Source organism: Aegilops tauschii, chromosome 7 (assembly GCF_002575655.3).
Source record: "Aegilops tauschii subsp. strangulata cultivar AL8/78 chromosome 7, Aet v6.0, whole genome shotgun sequence".
Lineage (NCBI taxonomy): Eukaryota > Viridiplantae > Streptophyta > Magnoliopsida > Poales > Poaceae > Aegilops > Aegilops tauschii.
Genome location: NC_053041.3, coordinates 140161948 through 140184854, shown reverse-complemented (window position 1 = coordinate 140184854; position 22907 = coordinate 140161948). Strand labels below are relative to the sequence as shown.

At 47.6% G+C, this 22907-nt stretch overlaps 1 pseudogene; it reads right to left on the bottom strand.

Annotated features, from left to right (window-relative positions):
* The window catches only part of LOC141026933 (uncharacterized), a 34112-nt pseudogene extending 28747 nt beyond the window's left edge, over positions 1-5365 (bottom strand).
* Positions 5366-22907: the final 17542 nt, after the last annotated feature.

Genomic DNA, 22907 nt, shown 5'->3' with positions numbered 1-22907 from the left:
GTTGTTAATAAGACCTGATCAACCTTATTAATGAATCATTTTTTAGAGGTATGAAGTTGATGAATTTAGTAAGCACTACCTTCTGTCCCTATGTTTTGTTTTATGTTTTTATTAGTTAAATAAAATAAAATACCATGTTTAGTCTGTTTTCTGAATTTCCCGTGCAATAAAAAATGACCCAAAAATAAAAGTTCTCAGAATGCCCTGAAAATTTTATATGATTTTTTTCTGAATATTTAAGAATTTTTTGTGCCAATAATACCAGAGGGAGGTGCACCAGGTGGGCACAACCCATCTGGGCGCGCCAGGACCCCTAGGCGCGCCCTGGTGGGTTGTGGTCCCCACGTGGGCCCCCTCACTTATCTCTTTAGCCCACATCATCACTTACCTCCAGAAAAAAAATCTCCATTGCTCTCTCTCCCCGTGTTCTTGAGCTGAAACCCGCGGATTTCAATCTCTTTGCTCGAAGCTCCGTTTCCGAAACTGTTTCGCGGGATTGTTGCTTGGTATGTGACTCCAACTTTTGTCCAATTAGTTTTTGTTCTAGTGGTTTATACTTTGAATAATTAGCTACTCTTGGTGCTGCTGTAGCTGAGCTTGCATGTTGAATTCTTAGTGTTCTAAGTAGTTTGAATGCTTGCTATGGCCTCTATGTATCCTATGAGTAGTTGCTATCAATTTTGTGAAGTTTTGTTGAGAAAATTTTGTGGACTAAAAATTCAGATTTTTGTTCATAGGGAAAATTGTACACGGACATTATGAACTTGTTTGGAAGGAGTTCTTTGAGGAGAAGATCCCTGGGGGCATCCTCTAGTGACAGTTCCGCCCGCCGGTCTTATGTTGAACCAAGTGGTTCCACACGAAGTGCCGCTACCAAAACATGCTTATGGCCTTGCGATGAGTATATGATGCGAGTGGGCATTAAGGAGGAATTTGAGCAATATGCTCACAATGCCGGTCTCGGTCCCTACATTTCAGATAAGTGTGAACAACGCCACATTCTCACTAAAACATTTGTCAAAGGATTTAAATTTTCCCTCGTGAGTCTACGGTGTCTTTTAAGCTTTATGATAATCCATTTACTATTCCACTAGAGAATTTTGCTTACCATTGCAAACTTCCATTTTGGGTTCTCTTGATGAGCCACCAAAGGCTGAGTATGAGTCTTTCTTGACTAGCCTTTGTTACGGTGAAAATAGGGGAGTGGGACAAGGAAGAATAAAGAGCATTCACTTTCCCGCAATTCAATATTTTGCATTATTTAACGAGGAATGCATAGTAGGCAAGCAAGACTGTAGCATACTTTGTGCGCCAGACTTGAGCCTCATTCACACCGCTCTCACTGGTGAAACTATAATCACTAATTGTCATTGCAAGACTGTAGTTTACTTTCTATGCATGCTTAGTAGTAGTATTAAAAAGAAAACCCAAAAAGATTTCCTTGTTCTTCTTCTGCTTGTTGGGAGCTTTCCCGTGTAAATAGTTTTTCTTGTTTTTGCTTTAACCTTTTTATTTGCTTGTTCAAGAAAACCAAAAACTCCAAAAATATTTTAGTGTGTTTCTCTGAATTTATTTTCTTTTTATTCGAGTCTTACCAAGGAGAAGACCACGATGAAAATGTTGAGTGGCTCTCATATGAATAACCGTTGAACTAATAAGAGCACATTTTACCTTGTCTTCTCCCGTTGAATAAAATATTTGCAGATTCCAGCTTAGTCCACGACACCCTTGCACTATTATTATTTTCATATCATTCGGTCGTGCAAGTGAAAGGCAATAATGACGACATTCGATGAACTGGTCGTGGCAAAGAGAAACTGGTATGAACTCAACTTGTTCTGTTTGTGTAAATATGTTTAACCGAGTATCCATGCTTCAGCCCATTATGATTAAACATGTTTGGAATGATAATTAGTGATTATAGTTTCTCATGCCATGCATAAGTAGCTAGGAGTGAATAATGATTTATCTTGGATATCAACATAGCGTTAAGATGATTGTGATGTAGTATGATGATATGGTATCCTCCTCTGAAGGTTCGAGTGGCTTGACTTGGCACATGTTCATGCATGTAGTTGAATCAAAACCAACATAGCCTCTATGATATTTATGTTCATGGTGTTCATATCCTACTCATGCTAGTGTCCAATTTTACTTATGCATAATGTCTGGTTATGATCGTTGTTGCTCTCTAGCTGGCCGCTTCTCAATCTAATTGCTAGCCTTCGCCTGTACTAAGTGGGACTCTGCTTGTACATCAAAAACCTTGAACCCAAAGTTATTCCAGATGAGTCCACCATACCTACCTATATGCGGTATTACCCTGCCGTCCTAAGTAAATTTGCATGTGCCACCTCTAAAAACTTCAAAAAATTATCCTTTTTGTGTGCCTGGATCGTTCATGGAATGACAGGAGGTGGTCGATATCTTCCATGCTAAGCGGGTTATTCTCAGGTCGAGTGTTCATTCACTCGCCATCGCACGAGAAAATGGGCGGTAATAGGGATTCCCAATCCCGAACTAAAAAATGCAAATAATTAAAAAAACTCCCCCGGGACTGATGTTGGTATGGACGACACCCATTGTTTCAGACAAGCTGTGGAGTGTGATTGATGATGGAGGTGGAGTAAACCTTTACTTTTATCGCTTGGGAACCGCCACTAGCGTGCTTAGCATGGAAGATGTTGATAACTGATGGTCATGAAGTGAATAAGAAGGGTGCATGCCTCAAAATATCATTTATCTCTGTTTTAAAAATTGAGCTCTGGCACCTCTGCAAATCACTGCTTCCCTCTGTGAAGGGACTTTCTATTTACTTTTATGTTGTGTCATCACCTTCTAAAACAAGCGCTAGAAACTGAGAGAGCACAACTGTCATGATTTATGCATTGTGTGTAGCTAATGTTGGGTGCATCATGACTGGATCTTTTCTACCATGAATTACAATGTTTAGTCACTGCTTGAACTTTGGAGGTGCTCTGCATTTATGTTTTGCGGTCTCAGAAAGGGCTAGCGAGATACCACTATTGTCATATTATATCATGGTTGTTTTGACAACGTGTTGCTGTTTGAGATCTCTTATTATCGCTCGCTAGTTGATTATGTCATTGATATGAGTTAATATAATCTTTAAATGTTATTGTTGACATGGTTAGTTATAATGTTGGCTGAAAACTTGGGTGCTGTTTAAGCTTATTTATGCAAGCAAGAGCAAAAGAGTTCATAAAAGTTTTTCTTTCTCACTTTCAGTTTATCAACTAAATTGCTTGAGGACAAGCAAAGGTTTAAGCTTGGGGGAGTTGATACGTCTCCAACGTATCTACTTTTTCTCACGCTTTTCCTCTTGTTTTGGACTTTAATTTGCATGATTTGAATGAAACTAACCCCGGGCTGACGCTGTTTTCAGCAGAACTACCATGGTGTTGTTTTTGTGCAGAAATAAAAGTTCTCGGAATGAAACGAAACTTTACGAGGATTTTTTATGGAATAAATGAGAATTACTGGAGCCAAGACCCACCAGAGAGGGGCTCCTGGGTGGGTACAACCCACCAGGGTGCGCCCCCCTCTCCTAGCGCACCCAGGTGGGTTGTACCCACCTGGTGGCCCCGCAGACCTCAACCCTGATACTATAAATTCCTATTTTCGGAGAAAAAAAATCAGGGAGAAAGAATTATCACGTTCCACGAGATGGAGCCGCCGCCAAGCCCTGTTCTTCCTCGGGAGGGCAGATCTGGAGTCCGTTTGGGGCTCCGGAGAGGGGGATCTTCGTTCTTCGTCATCACCAACCAATCTCCATCGCCAATTCCATGATGCTCCCCACCGGGAGTGAGTAATTCCTTCACAGGCTCGCTGGTCGGTGAGGAGTTGGATGAGATTCATCATGTAATCGAGTTAGTTTTGTTAGGGCCTGCTCCCTAGAATCCACTATGTTCTTAGATTGATGTTGCTATGACTTTGCTATGCTTAATGCTTGTCACTTTGGGCCCGGGTGCCATGAACTCAGATCTGAACCGTTTATGAATTCATCATTATATCCATGTTTTAGATCCGATCTTGCAAGTTATAGTCACCTACTACGTGTTATGATCCGACAACCCCGGAGTGACAACAATTGGGCCCACTCTCGATGATGACCGTAGTTTGAGGAGTTCATGTATTGACTATGTGTTAATGCTTTGTTCCGGTTCTCTATTAAAAGGAGGCCTTAATATCCCTTAGTTTCCAATATGGACCCCGCTGCCACGGGAGGGTAGGACAAAAGATGTCATGCATGTTCTTTTAATAAAGCACATATGACTATTTACGGAATACATGCCTACATTATATCGATGAACTGGAGCTAGTGCCGTATCGCCCTAGGTTATAACTGTCACATGATGAATATCATCCAACAAGTCACCGACCCAATGCCTACGAATTTATCCTATATTGTTTCTGCTAAGTTACTATTGTTATAATCACTGTTATACTTGCTACAAATTACTGCTATCACTGTTACTGTTACCTTTGCTACAGATCACTTTGCTGCAGATAATTAATCTCCAGGTGTGGTTGAATTGACAACTCAGCTGCTAATACCTTCAAATATTCTTTGGTTCCCCTTGTGTCGAATCTATAAATTTGGGTTGAATACTCTACCCTCGAAAACTGTTGCGATCCCCTATACTTATGGGTTATCAAGTACCACACTGCAACCGCCTTTGGCGCCTTTGTACATCCCCTGCCAAGCAAATGGACAGTTATTCCATTTCCAATGCATGCAGTCGATGCTTCCAAGCATCCCAGGAAATCCTCTTGCTGCATTCTGTGCTAGGATCCGAGCAGTGTCTTCCGCATTGGGTGATTGCAAGTATTGCGGTCCAAACACTGCCACCACTGCCCTGCAGAACTTGTAGAAACACTCAATGGTTGTGGACTCGGCCATGCGCCCATAGTCATCGAGTGAATCACCGGGAGCTCCGTATGCAAGCATCCTCATAGCTGTCGTGCACTTCTGGATTGAGGTGAATCCAAGTTTGCCGATGCAATCCTTCTTGCACTTGAAGTAACTGTCGAACTCTCGGATGGAATTCACAATCTTAAGGAAAAGCTTTCGGCTCATCCGATCACGGCGCCGAAATACTTTGTCATCGTGCAATGTAGCGTCAGCGAAGTAGTCGGAGTAGAGCATGCAATAGCCTTCCAAACGATGTCGGTTCTTTGCTTTCAGCTGCCCCAGCGCCGAGCCACCTCGCCGTGGCTTTTCATTGCTCGCGGGCAGGCCGGCGAGGGCTGCGAGGACCATGAGATGCTCCTCGTCCTGGACGTCGGCATTGGCTTCCTCCTCCAGCAACGCCGCGAGTGCCTCCTTGTCGTCCGAGTCCATCACTGAGCAGACAAATCGCCGAACACCTGGCGCGCGCGGTGGGCGCAGAGCTGCTGGTATACCACCCTCCCTGGCCGGAGTGCCGGAAAACTCGTCCGGAAGGTGGTGGAGAGGTTGCCGCTGCGAAGCCTTCTCTCTTTTTCGGCGGGGAATGGCCTATCTAGCGGTGCTGGGCGGTGGGCAGCGCCGGGATCAGCGGGGTGGTGGCCGAGCGCGCGGGGATGGGGGGGGGGCGAATCTGGACGATTGCCTTAACTTTTCGCCTGACAGTGTGGCCTAAGCATGTTTTCCCCTTCCGTCGGAGCCCCCGAGCGCTCCCCAGTGTGCTGGGTTCGTCCTGGGATCGCCGGGCCCAAAAACGGGCCGAGCCGGCGGATTTTGGCGTCTTAGGGGCGTGACTGGGGTTTTTCGGCACCGGCGGAAAAAAGTCGCCTTGGGGGGCCTGTTGGGGGCGCGGCTGGAGATGCTCCAACACTTGGGTCACAGAATCACCCGTGAAACCCCACCGAACCGCTACAACATAAGCAGAACACATCAACAAAGACAACAAACACATCTGAGCCCACCTTTGCAGCGAAGGGAGCCACATCATGAAACCACTTGTGCCTCCCCATTATCACCACACTTCTTGCCTTTCCATATGCTGGATTTCTTTTTGTGGATGCCGGATTGAGGGTGAGCATCACCATCCTTCTATTTGCCCCTTCATGCATTTTCCCTCATGAGACGTCCAAACGCCTTTGATTTTGCAGAATCCAAGTTGGTTAGATACTCACAAAACTTGATGGTGAGCATGTCTTCAAGGTTAGAGCATCTCCAGCCGTGCCCCCAACAGGCCCCCATGCACCTTTTTTGTCGCCGGCGCCGAAAATTCGGCCCAGCCGCGCCCCTAGAAGCCCAATTTTCGCCGGCTTGGGCCGATTTTGGCGCCGGCGGACCCAGGCCGAACCCGGCGCGCTGGGGGCACCGGGGAAACAGATTTTGGTGCGAAGGGGAATGGGCCCGCCGAGTCAGCGACTCGCCTCCTTTGTTGTCCTCATGGCCTCGGTTCCCATGGGAATCAATGCCAAGGCTGCCGCGCTGCCGCGCCGGTCAGCCTTCCATTGATGCCTCATGGGCGGCGCAGTGATGGCACCGCGACGCGCATCCCGTCCGCTCCCACCACGCAGCACTGGCGGGCAGCTTCTCACTTCCCCACTTCGGCTATAAAAGCCGACCTCCCCGCCAGTGAACGCCACAGTCGCCACTCTCGCCACCTCTCGCCCCCTCTCGCCACTGAAGCCCCTCACTCCCACTCTTCCCCCGCCGACGAGAAATGGCTGAGCGTTACCCAGGCGACGCCGCGGCGGCGAACGACTTCGGCCGACGCCATCTGCGCAAGGACGAGGCGCGCCTCCTCTACGAGGCCGACTATCTGGCGCCCCCGGACATGCGGGTGCCGGGCTCGTGGAGGCTGAGCGCTGCCGGTGTCCCGGTGCCCCCTGATGCTGAAGGCGCGCCGAGATAGCGCGCATCCATTCATTGCTGTGGGAGGCGCAGCTGAACGAGACGAGGTACGTTGCCAACAGCCACACGTTGTGGACGATGTACTTTGACCGCCGCCTGATACGTCCATTTTCCATCATGCTTTTATATCGATATTTATCGCATTATGGGTTGTTATTACACGTTATGTCACAATACTTATGCCTATTCTCTCTTATTTTACAAGGTTTACATGAAGAGGGAGAATGCCGCCAGCTGGAATTCTGGGCTGGAAAAGGAGCAAATATTAGAGACCCATTCTGCACAACTCCAGAAGTCCTGAAACTTCACGGAAGTTATTTTTGGAATTAATAAAAAATACTGAGCGAAGAAAGTACCAGAGGGGGGCCACCCACCATCCACAAGGGTGGGGGGCGCGCCCTACCCCCCTGGGTGCGCCCCCTGCGTCGTGGGCCCCCTGGCAGGCCTCTGGTGCCCATCTTCTGCTATCTGAAGTCTTTTACCCTGAAAAAAATCATAGGCAAGCTTTCGGGAAGAAACTCTGCCGCCACGAGGCGGAACCTTGGCGGAGCCAATCTAGGGCTCTGGCAGAGCTGTTCTGCCGGGGAAACTTCCCTCCGGGAGGGGGAAATCATCGCCATCGTCATCACCAACGATCCTCTCTTCGGGAGGGGGTCAATCTCCATCAACATCTTGACCAGCACCATCTCCTCTAAAACCCTAGTTCATCTCTTGTATCCAATCTTTGTCCCAAAGCCTCAGATTGGTACTTGTGGGTTGCTAGTAGTGTTGATTACTCCTTGTAGTTGATGCTAGTTGGTTTATTTGGTTGAAGATCATATGTTCAGATCCTTTATGCATATTAATACGCCTCTGATTATGAACATGAATATGATTTGTGAGTAGTTATGTTTGTTCCTGAGGACATGGGAGAAGTCTTGCTATAAGTAGTCATGTGAATTTGGTATTCGTTCGATATTTTGATGGGATGTATGTTGTCTTTCCTATAGTGGTGTTATGTGAACGTCGACTACATGACACTTCACCATTGTTTGGGCCTAGAGGAAGACATTGGGAAGTAATAAGTAGATGATGGGTTGCTAGAGTGACAGAAGCTTAAACCCTAGTTTATGAGTTGCTTCGTAAGGGGCTGATTTGGATCCATATGTTTCATGCTATGGTTAGGTTTACCTTAATACTTCTCTTGTAGTTGCAGATGCTTGCAATAGGGGTTAATCATAAGTGGGATACTTGTCCAAGAAAGGGCAGTACCCAAGCACCGGTCCACCCACATACCAAATTATCAAAGTAACGAACGCGAATCATATGAGCGTGATGAAAACTAGCTTGACGATAATTCCCATGTGTCCTCAGGAGCGTTTTCCTTCATATAAGAGTTTGTCCAGGCTTGTCCTTTGCTACACAAAGGATTGGGCCATCTCGCTGCACCTTATTTACTTTCATTACTTGTTACCCTTACAAATTACCTTATCACAAAACTATCTGTTACCGATAATTTCAGTGCTTGCAGAGAATACTTTACTGAAAACCGCTTATCTGTGACGCCCCCGATTTGACCGTACACTAATCATGCACGCAAATGTGTACGATCAAGATCAGGGACTCACGGGAAGATATCACAACACGACTCTAAAATATAAATAAGTCATACAAGCATCATAATACAAGCCATGGGCCTCGAGGGCTCGAATACAAGTGCTCGATCACAGACGAGTCAGCGGAAGCAACAATATCTGAGTACAGACATAAGTTAAACAAGTTTGCCTTAAGAAGGCTAGCACAAACTGGGATACCGATCGAACGAGGCGCAGGCCTCCTGCCTGGGATCCTCCTAACTACTCCTGGTCGTCGTCAGCGGCCTGCACGTAGTAGTAGGCACCTCCAGTGTCGTAGGAGTCGTCGTCGACGGTGGCGTCTGGCTCCTGGACTCCAGCATCTGGTTGCGACAACCAGATAGAAAGGAAAAGGGGAAAAGAGGGAGAGGAGCAACCGTGAGTACTCATCCAAAGTACTCGCAAGCAAGGAGCTACACTACATATGCAAGAGTATATGTGTAAAGGGGCATATCAGTGGACTGAACTACAGAATGCCAGAATAAAAGGGGGATAGCTAGTCCTGTCGAAGACTACGCTTCTGGCCATCTCCATCTTGCAGCATGTAGAAGAGAGTAGATTGAAGTCCTCCAAGTAGCATCGCATAGCATAATCCTACCCGGCGTTCCCCTCCTCGCCGCCCTGTTAGAGAGCGATCACCGGGTTGTATCTGGCACTTGGAAGGGTGTATTTTATTCAGTATCCGGTTCTAGTTGTCATAAGGTCGAGGTACGACTCCGGGTCGTCCTTTTACCGAGGGACACGGCTATTCGAATAGATAAACTTCCCTGCAGGGGTGCACCACATAACCCAACACGCTCGATCCCATTTGGCCGGACACACTTTTCTGGGTCATGCCCGGCCTCGTAAGATCAACGCGTCGCAGCCCCACCTAGGCTCAACAGAGAGGTCAGCACGCCGGTCTAACCCTATGCGCGCAGGGGTCTGGGCCCATCGCCCTATGCACACCTGCACGTTGCGTACACGGCCGGAAGCAGACCTAGCCCCCTTAATACAAGCGCAAGCTTACGGTCCAATGCGGCGCGCGCAACTCAGTCGCTGACGTCAAAAAGAGCTTCGGCTGATACCATGACGCCGGGATACCCATAACTACTCCCGCGTAGATGGTTAGTGCGTATAGACCAAATGGCCAGACTCAGATCAAATACCAAGAACTCGTTATGCGTGTTATGTCGAAGTAACCGCGGACGCCGTCCAGGGCCAGGCCCACCTCTCGCCTAGGTGGTCTCAACCTGCCCTGTCGCTCCGCCACAAAGATCCACTTGCGGGTACTCCTACGAGCCGACCCGACTTTAGTCATCACATGTGTCATGTATAAAGTATATAAGTATATACCCGTGATCACCTCCCAAAGTGATCACGGCCCAGAAGTATAGCATGGCAGACGGACAAGAGTGTAGGGCCACTGATGGAACTCTAGCATCCTATACTAAGCAGTAGGATAGCAGGTAAGGGTAACAACTGTAGCAACAATGACAGGCTATGCATCAGGATAGGATTAACGGAAAGCAGTAACATGCTACACTACTCTAATGCAAGCAGTATAGAGAAGAATAGGCGATATCTGGTGATCAAGGGGGGGGGATTTGCCTGGTTGCTCTGGCAAGTAGGAGGGGTCATCAACTCCGTAGTCGAACTGGGCAGCAGCAGTGTCGGTCTCGTAGTCTACCGGAGAGAAGAGGGGGAAGAAATATTAAATACAATGCAAACATAAACATGATGATGCGTGACATGACAATGAGCAGTGCTAGGTGTGTCCTAACGCGACAGTAGGTGGTACCGGCGAAGGGGGGAACATCCGGGAAAGTATTCCCGCAGTTTCGCGTTCTCGGACAGACGGACCGGAGGGGGAAAGTTGCGAGTTCGATAGGTTAGGGAGGTGTGGTGGAGGAACGGACTGCGTATCCGGATTCGTCTCGTCGTTCTGAGCAACTTTCATGTACAAAGAATTTCCATCCGAGCTACGGTTTATTTTATATTAAATTTTAAAGATTTTAATAATTTCTGGAATTTAATTAATTATTTAATTTAATTTGAAAATGGATTTATGACATCAGCATGATGTCATGCTGACGTCAGCAGTCAACATTGACCGTTGACCTGGTCAACCTGACAGGTGGGTCCCACCTGTCAGGGACTGTTTAGCTAATTAAAAGTGGTTAATTAGGTTAACTAGTTATTTGGTTAATTAAGTTTAGTTAGTTTAACTTAACATGATTAATTAAGTTAATTATTTAGTTAATTAATTAATTAATTATTTATTATATATATATATATATTTTTAATCTTTTTTTAAACGTTCTGTGGGCGGCCCCACTGTCATAGGCCTATCTGGCCAGGGCGGGGGCCCCTGTGGTCAGTGACCCAGGGTGGGGCGGCAGCTGTGGCCGGCCAGCTACGGCTGTGCCGCGCGGACGCGGCCACTGGGCGAAGCCAGGGCACGGCGAGGCCGGAACGGGGCCGGAGCGGGCGCGTGGGCGCCGGCGCCCGACGCGGCTAGCAGGGGAGGGGGAAGGAGGGGGTCGGCGCGTAGCCTGTGGCCGGGGCCGGAGCAGCGGCGTGGTGGGGCGCCGTCGCGGGCACAGGGGGGCGGCCGAACAAGGCCGCGGTGCGGGTGGCCACGGCAAGGCATGCGCGAGCGTGCGCGCGGCCGTGGGCGCGCACGAGGGGCGGCGAGCACAGCTACGGGGAGGACGACGTGCGCGGTGACCTGCGGGAAAAGAGGAGGGGAGGTAGCGGTGCTCACGGCGGGGCACGGCCAAGAGCAGAAAGGGGGGCGACGGCATGGCCGACGCGGGGGTGCGCGTGCGTGCGGTCGGCCTCGATCAGAGGCAGGGAAGGAGGAGGACGGGGCCGTGGCCTCACCGAGATTTGTAGGGACGGGGCAGCGGGGCTCGTGGAGGGGGGTCGGGGACGACGGCGACGCATGAGAAGCAGTCCGGCGAGGTGGCATCGGCGATGGGGACGGGGAGCGACGGTGACGGAGAGGACCGCGGGGGCGGCGTCCGGCGATGGTTCGCAGGGGGGTCGATCGGCTCCGGGCTCGAGCGATCCGACGGGGAAAAAGGCGAGGAGGTGAGATCCGGCGGGGTCCAGTGGCATCGGAGGCGTCTTGGCGATGGCAGAGCGGTGGTGGCGACGGGCACCAGGGGCGACGGGGTCTGGCAAGCAATGGGGGCGCCGTTGCGTCCCGATCCAGGACGGGGAGGAGGTCGAGGACGGGTGATGGGGCGCGGCCGTCGGGGCGCCGCTCGGGGCAGCGGTCGCGTGCGCTGGGGGGTTTGATCCCCCCAGATCGGATCGGGTGAGGGGGAGTGACAGAGGGAGAGAGGGGATCGTGGGAGAGGAGTGGGGAGAGTGGGGTTCGGTTGGGCTAGGGTTTCCCCAGGGGGTTATGGAGAGGAGATGGGTTGGCCGGCTGGGTTAGTGGCTGGCCGGCTGGGCCGTTTGGCCCAGGTGGCCAGGGGGGTTCTCTCTCTCTCTCTCTCTTTTTATTTCCTTTCTGTTTTTTTTCTTTATCTATTTTCTTTTCTATTTTATTCTTTTAATTTCTGTTTTATAAAATATAAATATAACTCCTAAATTAATGTTGTAATTTATTCTACTGCCCCAAAAAGTTTGACACCTAATTAAAATAGTTTGCATTATTATTATTTTTAAAAGGCATTTAATTAATTGTCATAGCTGCTATTTTAATTACTTTAGAGCCTTTAAACATTTTATAAAAGTGTGGTTTCTCCACAATAATTACCTATGCATTATTTGGCAACACCCCAACATTTTAGTTTTAATATTTGAAAATCTTTACCGTTTGACTTTATTTTAAGTTTGAATTTCGAATCCTATTGAACTAACACGAGATTAACAACAGTAACCGTGGTGACGTGGCATCATTAACGTGGGATTACTGTAGCCTAATTATCCGGGCGTCACATTATCATTTCCTTCTGCTCCTCATTGGGTTCGGCACTCTTACTTATCGAAAGGACTACGATAGATCCCCTATACTTGTGGGTCATCAAGACTCTTTTCTGGCGCCATTGCCGGGGAGTGAAGCGCCTTTGGTAGGTGGAATTTGGTAAGGAAAATTTTATATAGTGTGCTGAAATTTACTGTCACTTGTCACTATGGAACATAATCCTTTGAGGGCCTTGTTTGGGGTATCTTCACCCCGACCAGTAGAGCAAAGAGTTGCTCCTCAACCTAGTGAACCTACTGAAAATGTTTACTTTGAAATTCCTTCCGGTATGATAGAGAAACTGCTAGCTAATCCTTTCACAGGTGATGGAACATTACATCCCGATTTGCACCTAATCTATGTGGATGAAGTTTGTGGATTATTTAAGCTTGCATGTATGCCCGAGGATGTTATCAAGAAGAAGGTCTTCCCTTTATCTTTGAAGGGAAAGGCATTGACATGGTTTAGGCTATGTGATGATATGGGATCATGGAACTACAACCGATTGAAATTGGAATTTCATCAGAAGTTTTATCATATGCATCTTGTTCATCGTGATCGCAATTATATATATATTTTTTGGCCTCGCGAAGGAGAAAGCATCGCTCAAGCTTGGGGGAGGCTTAAGTCAATGTTATATTCATGCCCCAATCATGATCTCTCAAGATAAATTATTATTCAAAAATTTTATGCTCGGCTTTCTCTCAATGATCGCTCCATGCTCGATACTTCTTGTACTGGCTCTTTTATGATGAAGACTATTGAATTCAAATGGGATTTATTGGAAAGAATTAAATGCAACTCTAAAGATTGGGATCTTGACGAAGGTAAGGAGTTAGGTATAACACCTAAGTTTCATTGTGTTAAATCTTTTATGGATACCAATGTTTTCCGTGAATTTAGCACTAAATATGGACTTGACTCTGAGATAGTAGCTTCTTTTTGTGAATCCTTTGCTACTCATGTTGATCTCCCTAAGGATAAGTGGTTTAAATATAATCCTCCCATTGAAGTAAAAGTAGTTGCACCTATTAAAGTTGAAGAAAATACTATCACTTATAATGATCATGTCGTTCCTACTGCTTATATTGAGAAACCACCTTTCCCTGTTGGAATAAAGGATCATGCTAAAGCTTCAACTGTGGTCAACAAAAGTAATATTAGGACACCCAAACCCCCTGAGCAAATTAAAGTTGAACCTAGTATTGCTATGGTTAAAGATCTCTTGGCTGATAATATTGACGGGCATGTTATTTACTTCTGTAATGAAGCTGCTAGAATTGCTAGACCTGATACTAAAAATAAACATAGACCTGTTGTAGGCATGCCTGTTATTTCTGTTTAGACAGGAGATTATTGTTATCATGGCTTATGTGATATGGGTTCTAGTGCAAGTGCAATACCTCATTCCTTATACAAAGAAATTATGCATGATATTGCACCTGCTGAGTTAGAGGAAATTGATGTTACAATTAAGCTTGCCAATAGAGACACTATTTCACCATTTGGGATTGTTAGAGATGTTGAAGTATTGTGTGGGAAAGTTAAATATCCTACTGATTTTCTTGTTCTTGGTTCCCCACAAGATGACTTATGTCCCATCATATTTGGTAGACCCTTCTTGAATACTGTTAATGCTAGGATAGACTGCGAAAAGGATGTTGTTACTGGTTTGGGGGATATGTCTCACGAGTTTAACTTTGCTAAATTTCGTAGACAACCCCGTGATGAGGAATTTCCTAGTAAAGATGAAATTATTGGTCTTGCTTCTATTGCCGTGCCTCCTAATGACCCTTTAGAACAGTATTTGCTAGACCATGAAAATGATATGTTTATGAATGAAAGAAGGGAAATAGATGAAGTATTCTTTAAACAGGGACCTATTTTGAAACATAACTTGCCTATTGAAGTCCTAGGGGATCCTCCTCCACCCAAGGGTGATCCCGTGTTTGAGCTTAAACCATTACCTGATACTCTTAAATATACTTATCATGATGAGAAAAAGATATATCCTGTTATTATTAGTGCTAACCTTTCAGAGCATGAAGAAAAGAAATTATTGAAAACTCTGAAGAAGCACCGTGCTGCTATTGGATATACTCTTGATGATCTTAAGGGCATTAGTCCCACTCTATGCCAGCCCAAAATAAAATTGGAGAAAGACGCTAAACCAGTTGTTGATCACCAACGATGGTTAAATCCTAAGATGAAAGAAGTGGTAAGGAAAGAAATACTAAAGCTTCTGGAGGCAGGTATAATTTATCCCGTTGCTGATAGTCAGTGGGTAAGTCCTGTCCATTGTGTCCCTAAGAAGGGAGGTATTACTATTGTTCCTAATGATAAAGATGAATTGATCCCACAAAGAATTATTACAAGTTATAGAATGGTAATTGATTTCCGCGAATTAAATAAAGCTACTAAAAAGGATCATTACCCTTTACATTTTATTGATCAAATGCTAGAAAGATTATCCAAACATACGCATTTTTGCTTTCTAGATGGTTATTCTGGTTTCTCTCAAATACCTATGTCAAAAGAGGATCAAGAAAAGTCCACTTTTACTTGCCCTTTCGGTACCTTTGCTTATAGACGTGTGCCTTTTGGTTTATGTAATACACCTGCTACCTTTCAAAGATGCATGATGGCTATATTCTCTGATTTTTGTGAAAAGATTGTTGAGGTTTTCATGGATGATTTCTCCGTATATGGAACTTCTTTTGATGATTGCTTGAGCAACCTTGATCGAGTTTTGCAGAGATGTGAAGAAACTAACCTTGTCTTGAATTGGGAGAAGTGCCACTTTATGGTTAATGAAGGTATTGTCTTGGGGCATAAAATTTCTGAAAGAGGTATTGAAGTTGACAAAGCTAAAGTTGATGCTATTGAAAAGATGCCGTGTCCCAAGGACATTAAAGGTATAAGAAGTTTCCTTGGTCATGCCGGTTTTTATAGGAGGTTCATTAAGGACTTCTCTAAAATCTCCAGGCCTCTGACTAATCTCTTACAAAAAGATATTCCTTTTGTCTTTGATAATGATTGTGTAGAAGCATTTGAAACACTTAAGAAAGCTTTGATTTCTGCACCTATTGTTCAGCCACCTGATTGGAATTTACCCTTTGAAATTATGTGTGATGCTAGCGATTATGCTGTAGCTGCTGTTCTAGGACAAAGAGTTGATAAGAAATTAAATGTTATCCAATATGCTAGTAAAACTTTAGACAATGCCCAGAGAAATTATGCTACTACTGAAAAAGAATTTTTAGCAGTTATATTTGCTTGTGATAAGTTCAGACCTTATATTGTTGATTCTAAAGTAACTGTTCACACTGATCATGCTGCTATTAAATACCTTATGGAAAAGAAAGATGCTAAACCTAGACTTATCAGATGGGTTCTCTTGCTACAAGAATTTAATTTGCATATTATTGATAGAAAGGGAGCTGAGAACCCCGTTGCAGACAACTTGTCTAGGTTAGAGAATGTTCTTGATGACTCACTGAGGGAGTCCTGGACTAAGGGGTCCTTGCTAACTCTTGAGCACTGCATTGGTTTTCCCTTGAAGAGGGAAGGGTGATGTAGTAAAGTAGCGTAAGTATTTCCCTCAATTTTTTAGAACCAAGGTATCAATCCAGTAGGAGGCCACACGCAAGTCCCTCGTACCTACACAAACAAATAAGAACCTTGCAACCAACGCGATAAAGGGGTTGTCAATCCCTTCACGGCCACTTGCAAAACTGAGATCTGATAGAGTTGATAAGATAATATTTTTGGTATTTTTATGATAGAGATTAAAAGTAAAGATTGCAAAATAAACGACGCCAGAAATAGCTTGTTGACGGGAGATTAATATGATGGAAAATAGACCCGGGGGCCATAGGTTTCACTAGTGGCTTCTCTCAAGATAGCATAAGTATTACGGTGGGTGAACAAATTACTGTCCAGGAATTGATAGAATTGAGCATAGTTATGAGAATATCTGGTATGATCATGTATATAGGCATCACGTCCGTGACAAGTAGACCGACTCCTGCCTGCATCTACTACTATTACTCCACACATCGACCGCTATCCAGCATGCATCTAGAGTATTAAGTTCATAAGAACAGAGTAACGCTTTAAGCAAGATGACATGATGTAGAGGGATAAACTCATGCAATATGATATAAACCCCATCTTTTTATCCTCGATGGCAACAATACAATACGTGTCGTTTCCCCTACTGTCACTGGGATCGAGCACCACAAGATTGAACCCAAAGCTAAGCACTTCTCCCATTGCAAGAAAGATCAATCTAGTAGGCCAAACCAAACTAATAATTCGAAGAGACTTGCAAAGATAACCAATCATACATAAAAGAATTCAGAGAAGATTCAAATATTGTTCATAGATAATCTTGATCATAAACCCACAATTCATCGGATCTCGACAAACACACCGCAAAAGAAGATTACATCGAATAGATCTCCAAGAGAATCGAGGAGAACTTTGTATTGAGATCCAAAGAGAGAGAAGAAGCCATCTAGCTAATAACTATGGACCCGAAGGTCTGAGGTAAAGTACTCACACATCATCGGAGAGGCTATCACTAAAAAAAAGACACATCTGTGACATTTTGGGCCGAACGAATTTTTTTTCTGTCATACTTATGACACTTCTATGACGATAATTGTGACAAAACCCGGTATCATCATAGATGTGGTGGGGTCCTACTTCTATGACAAAAAAACATGACAGAAAATGGGCTTTTCATCCTGGGCGGGTCAGAGACGCAGCTGCATGACATTCTTTGGGCCGTCCATGACGGAAAAAACCATGGTAGAAGCGAGGGCGAGGAAAATATCGGGGTGTTCCCGGTTACAGTGGGTGGTTGGGGCCGAGCGATGCACGTTTCTCTCTCGTACACGCACGCGCGTGGGTGCGAGGCGTTGGGCTCTAACTGAGAAGCCGAGCGAGGCGTTGGGCTCTAACTGAACCCGAGCGATTGCACAGGCTCTGCGTTACTAAACCCAAGCGATCGATCAATGGCTGTTAACTGAACCTGATCGAGCGATTCCTTCGCTATTGCTGCTAACTGAAGCCGATCGATGCTACCTCTGGATGAACAGGGAGCGTTGCTCGGGGGGTTTGGATGAACAGTTCCCGGTGGGAGTGGATGAATAGGACCCCGTGGTGTTGCCTCTGGATGAACAGTGAGCATTGCTGGGGGTTTTGGATGAACAGTTCCCGGTGGGGGTGGATGAACAGGACCCCGTGGTGTTGCCTCTGGATGAACAGGACCCCGATCGATCGAGCCGGTTGGGGCTGGATGAACAGGACCCCGTGGAGGGCTGGATGAACAGGACCACCCCGTGGAGGGCAGGATGAACAGTAGACGGTGGAGGGCTGGATGACCAGTAGCCCGTGGAGGAGTGGTTGAATAGGAGCCCGTGGAGAGGGCTGGTTGAACAGTAGCCGGTGGAGTAGCGCGCGGTGGAGGCTTGATGAACAGGAGCCCGTGGATGAACAGTCGCAGGTGGAGGCTGGAGGAGGTCGACGGTGGATGAACAGTAGCCCGTGGAGGCTGGAGGGGGTCGATGGTGGAGATGAACAGTATCCTGTGGAGTCCCGTTTTGCGGTACGCCACACCCCTCCCGATCAACAGGACCCCTGTTTCGACCGTAGGAGGTCCGTTTCCTCCGTTTTGCGGTACGCCAGACCCCTCCCGATGAACAGGATCCCGTTTCGAATGTGGCCGGTCGAACACAAGGCCGTTTCCTCCGTTCTGCGGTACGCCAGGCCTCGTTTCCATCGGCTGTTTTGTCCAAGCCCTCCCGATGAACACGACGATGCATTCCGTTCCGACCCAGCCGGTTGGCTCCCCATGAACACGACGACGACTCTGTTTCTCCGTTCCGACCCAGCCATGTACACGAGCCCTGGCCGTACGTACGCGCGAGTAGGCGTTCGAGACCCCGCCCGTATGTACGTACGTGGCCGTATTTACTTTCTTGCACCCTGGCCGCTGTATGTACGTGTACATGCTACGTGCGCGCCTCTACATTGACCAGTATGTACGTACAAGTTCGCGACCAGAATGACAACGCTACGTACGCTTCGACCAGGTGGGTCCCGACTGTCAGGCACTTCCTTGCGTGCGAAGATGTAGCTGGTGGGCCCCAGCAGTCAGGGGGGCGAATCGTTTTTTTTGCCCGGACGCACTTCCTTGCGTGCGAAGATGTAGCTGGTGTGTCCCAGCAGTCAGGGGAAACGTTTTTTCACGAAATACGGTGGCCCGTCCGGTGGGTCCCCGCTGTCAGGTGGAGGAATAATTATTTTGCGCGTAATAAGGAGGCACTTCCTTGCTGCGGCCGTGGACCCAGCTGTCAGCCTCTCCACGTACAGTACTCGTCCGATGGAAGTCGTTCCTGGACCACGTTGACCACGCCGCGCCGAGAGCACCAGGGCGGTGGATGACGGCGAGACCTAGGAAGGGGACGACGTGGAGCCGGGGAAGACGTGGCAGTGGAAGCCTGCGCGGAGAGGAGTACGAGGGTTCACTGGTTCGGCTGCAGTGTGAGGCTGCCGTCGCCGCAGGGCCTGGCCAGCGGTGGGAATAGTAGGGGGCGGTGAGGCCTCCGCGGCAGCACAGCCGGCCACGGGAGGCAGGAGCATGCAGCACGACCGGCGCTGCTTTGGACGGCTGGAGCAAGAAGACCAGTGGTTGAAGAAGCACTACGGCCGTTGGATGGATGTCGTACGGTCACTGGAGCTAGAATCGTTCATATTGAATAAGTTGACAAAGCACTCCATCCTCGTCAACTTAGTAGGCCCACAAGTCAGCCACCCACCAAGGTGGGTCCCAACTAGCAGGGGGAGTATTCATTTTTTTGTGCGTAATAAGGCGGCACTTCCGGTGGGTCCGAGCTGACAGCGGGGGAACGTTTTTTTCACGAAATACGATGGCCCGTCCGGTGGGTCCCAGCAGTCAGGGGGGAAACATTTTTTCGCCAAATATGGTGGCCCGTCCGGTGGGTCCCTGCTGTCAGGTGGAGGAATAATTATTTTCCGTGTAATAAGGAGGCACTTCCTTGCGGCTGCCGTGGACCCAGCTGTCAGCCTCTCCATGTACAGTACTCTTCCGATGGAAGTCGTTCCTTGACCACGTTGAGCACGCCGCGCCGAGAGCACCAGGGCGGTGGACGACAGCGAGGCCTCGGAAGGGGACGACGCGGAGCTGGGGAAGACGCGACAGTGGATGCCCACGCGTAGAGGAGTATGAGGGTTCACTGGTTCGCTGCGGTGTGAGGCTGCCGTCGCCGCAGAATAACACGGGGTGTGGGTGAGTAGAGGGATGGCCTGGCCAGCGGTGGGAGTAGTAGGGGGCGGTGAGGCCTCCGCCGCATCGCAGCCGGCCACGGGAGCCAGGAGCACGAGGCACGACCGGCACTGGTTTGGGCGGCTGGAGCAAGAAGACCAGAGGTTGAAGAAGCACTACGGTCGTTGGATGGACATCGTATGGTCACTGGAGCTAGAATCGTGCATATTGACTAAGTTGAAAAAGCCCTCCGTCCCCGTCAACTTAGTAGGCCCACAAGTCAGCCTGCCATTATACTAAGTCCCACCTAGCAGGGGGAGTATTCATTTTTTTGTGCGTAATAAGGACGCACTTCCTTGCGTGCGAAGATATAGCTGGTGGGTCGGAGCTGTCAGCGGCGGTAACTTTTTTTCGCGAAATACAGAGGCCCTATCGGTGGGTCCCAGATGCCAGGTGGAGGAATCATTATTTTGCGCATAATAAGGAGGCATTTCCTTGTGTGCGGCCGTGGACCCAGCTGTCAGCCTCTCCACGTACAATCCACTTCAGATGCATGTCCGTCGTTGACCACGTTAACCAGGCCGCGCCGAGAGCACCAGGGCGGTGGACGACGGTGAGACCTAGGAAGTGAACGACACGGAGGCAGGGAAGACTCGGCAGTTGTTTCCCACGCGGAGGGGAGTACGACTTTACGAGGGTTTGCTGGTTCTTCTGTCGTCGCCGGAGAATAACAACAGGTGTGGGTGAGTAGAGGGATGGCTAGGCCGGCGATGGGAGTATGGTGGGGCGGTGAGGCCTGCGTGGCAGCACAGCCGGCCGCAGGGAGGAGGGAGCAGGCAGTCCCGCCGACGCTTGTTTGAGCGGCTGGAGCAGGAAGAGCAGAGATTGAAGAAGCACGACGGCCGTTGGATGGACATCCAACAGTCACTGCTTGTGCATCAACCTTTTTTTAGGAAAGCCTCAAATCTGTGGAAAACAGCATACAACCCATCTGCCATTATTTCTAATAATTTACAGCCCATTTGCTAATTCTTAAGGTTTTTTTGGAGCCCATATTCTTTTTGTTAGCATTACAGCCCATATTGTGGCCACAGTTAAAAAATTATACGAAATTTTGCATATTTCGGTGCGGTCCGAACTGTTTTTAATCCCGAAATTTCGAGTCACATTCAAACTGATTTTGAAAATAAATGTATATCAATATAAAATCCAACAAATTGTCCACGCATAAAAATTAATGCAATTTAAAATCTCGAAATGAAAAAAAGAAATTTGAAACTAATTGTCGGTTTGATGTGTTTTAAAAATGTACATCCCATTTCTCATTACTGGTAGGCCATTTTCTCGTCCAGCCGAATGAAGCTCTCCTCGTCTTGAAAGATTTGCAGCCCAACAGGCCTGATAAAGCGACTTACTTGGCAGATCACAAAAAAACTGGGCTAGCCATTTTCAGAAAGAAAAAAAACTACTGGGCTGGTCTGTGGTAAACATAAAAGAGAAGGCTGTCTAGATAGGCCAGAGTGCCCCGCACAGCCCAGTTGACACCCTGCTTCCGTATCAAAAACAAATTAGATAAATGCCACTACAATTATGGCGATTCATAAAAATGCCACTGCAATTTCCAAACTTTGAAAAATGCCACTACAATTTTTGCAAACTTTGAAAAACGCCACTGCAATTTGCAAACTTTGAAAAACGCCACTCCAGACTTCGAAAAATGCCACTGGAAATGGCATGAAATGGCATTATTCAAAGTTTGGAAATTGTAGTGGAATTTCTCAGAAGCACCAGATTTGGAGTGGCATTTAACAAATTAACCCAAAACAAAAATAACTGGGCGAGCTGCTGGGTCCCTGGTGTCAGCCGCTTGTTGTGCAATTCTCTCGTTTATTGACTACGTTGACAATGGCATTGGACCCAGATGTCAGAAATCCATTAGGAGGAGCCATTTTTTATTGGTTTGAAATAAGGAGGCACTTGCTTACGTACTGCCATGACCTTGGCGGGTCCATGCTGTCATCCTCTCCACATACAATCATCTTCTGATTGTGTACGCGTCAACTTGGTAGGCCCACAAGTCAGCCTCTAAACCCGTGGAGGACAAATACAACCCATTTAAAAAAATAACAACCCATTCCATACGTTCAAACGGAAAGTTCAACATTCAGAGCAAAGTAACATGTCTGATCCACATATAGAGTACTGAACTGCCACGTTGACAACCATCAAAGCCAAGTTAACTATCTACTCCCACTAATACTCTAGTAGCGTACAAGTACTAACTTACTCTTAGCTAACTAGACGATGCCGGCCGCCATCTGCGGTACACGCTAAACGCCGGCACCGGCGTCCTCCGCCTCGCCTCGGACTTGCCAGAGGTGCGATAGGGCGCGTTGCTCGTGCGTGTTGGCCCTTTCCATGCCGGCATGGTCCACCGAAGCTTCGGCTTCTAAGCGGGAAACCCACTTGACGAGCTGGTAGTAAAAATCGGCGTCGCGAATGCGTGCGTGCCCGACAGCCTCCAGGGCTATTTGCAGGGCACCATCCTCCACGTAGTCGGCCCAGTTGCGGGTGAGGGAGTCCTGGACTAAGGGGTCCTCGGGCGTCCGGCCTGTTATCCATGGGCCGGACTGATGGGCTGTGAAGACATGAAGGCCGAAGATTGTACCCGTGTCCGGATTGGACTCTCCTTGGCGTGGAAGGCAAGCTTGGCGACCATCTATGAAGATTCCTTCTTATGTAACCGACTCTATGTAAACCTAGATCCCTCCGGTGTCTATATAAACCGGAGGGCGTAGTCCGGATAAGATATACTCATTACCATAGTCATATAGGCTAGACTTCTAGGGTTTAGCCATTACGATCTCGTGGTAGATCAACTCTTGTAATACTCATATTCATCAAGATCAATCAAGCAGGAAGTAGGGTATTACCTCCATAGAGAGGGCCCGAACCTAGGTAAACATCGTGTCCCCCGTCTCCTGTAACCATCGATCCTAGACGCACAGTTCGGGACCCCCTACCCGAGATCCGCCGGTTTTGACACCGACATTGGTGATTTCATTGAGAGTTCCGTTGTGCTGTCGACGAAAGGTTCGATGACCCCTTCAATCGTCCATAGTGACGCTGTCCAAGAAGAAACCTTCCTCCCCGGACAGATTTTCATATTCG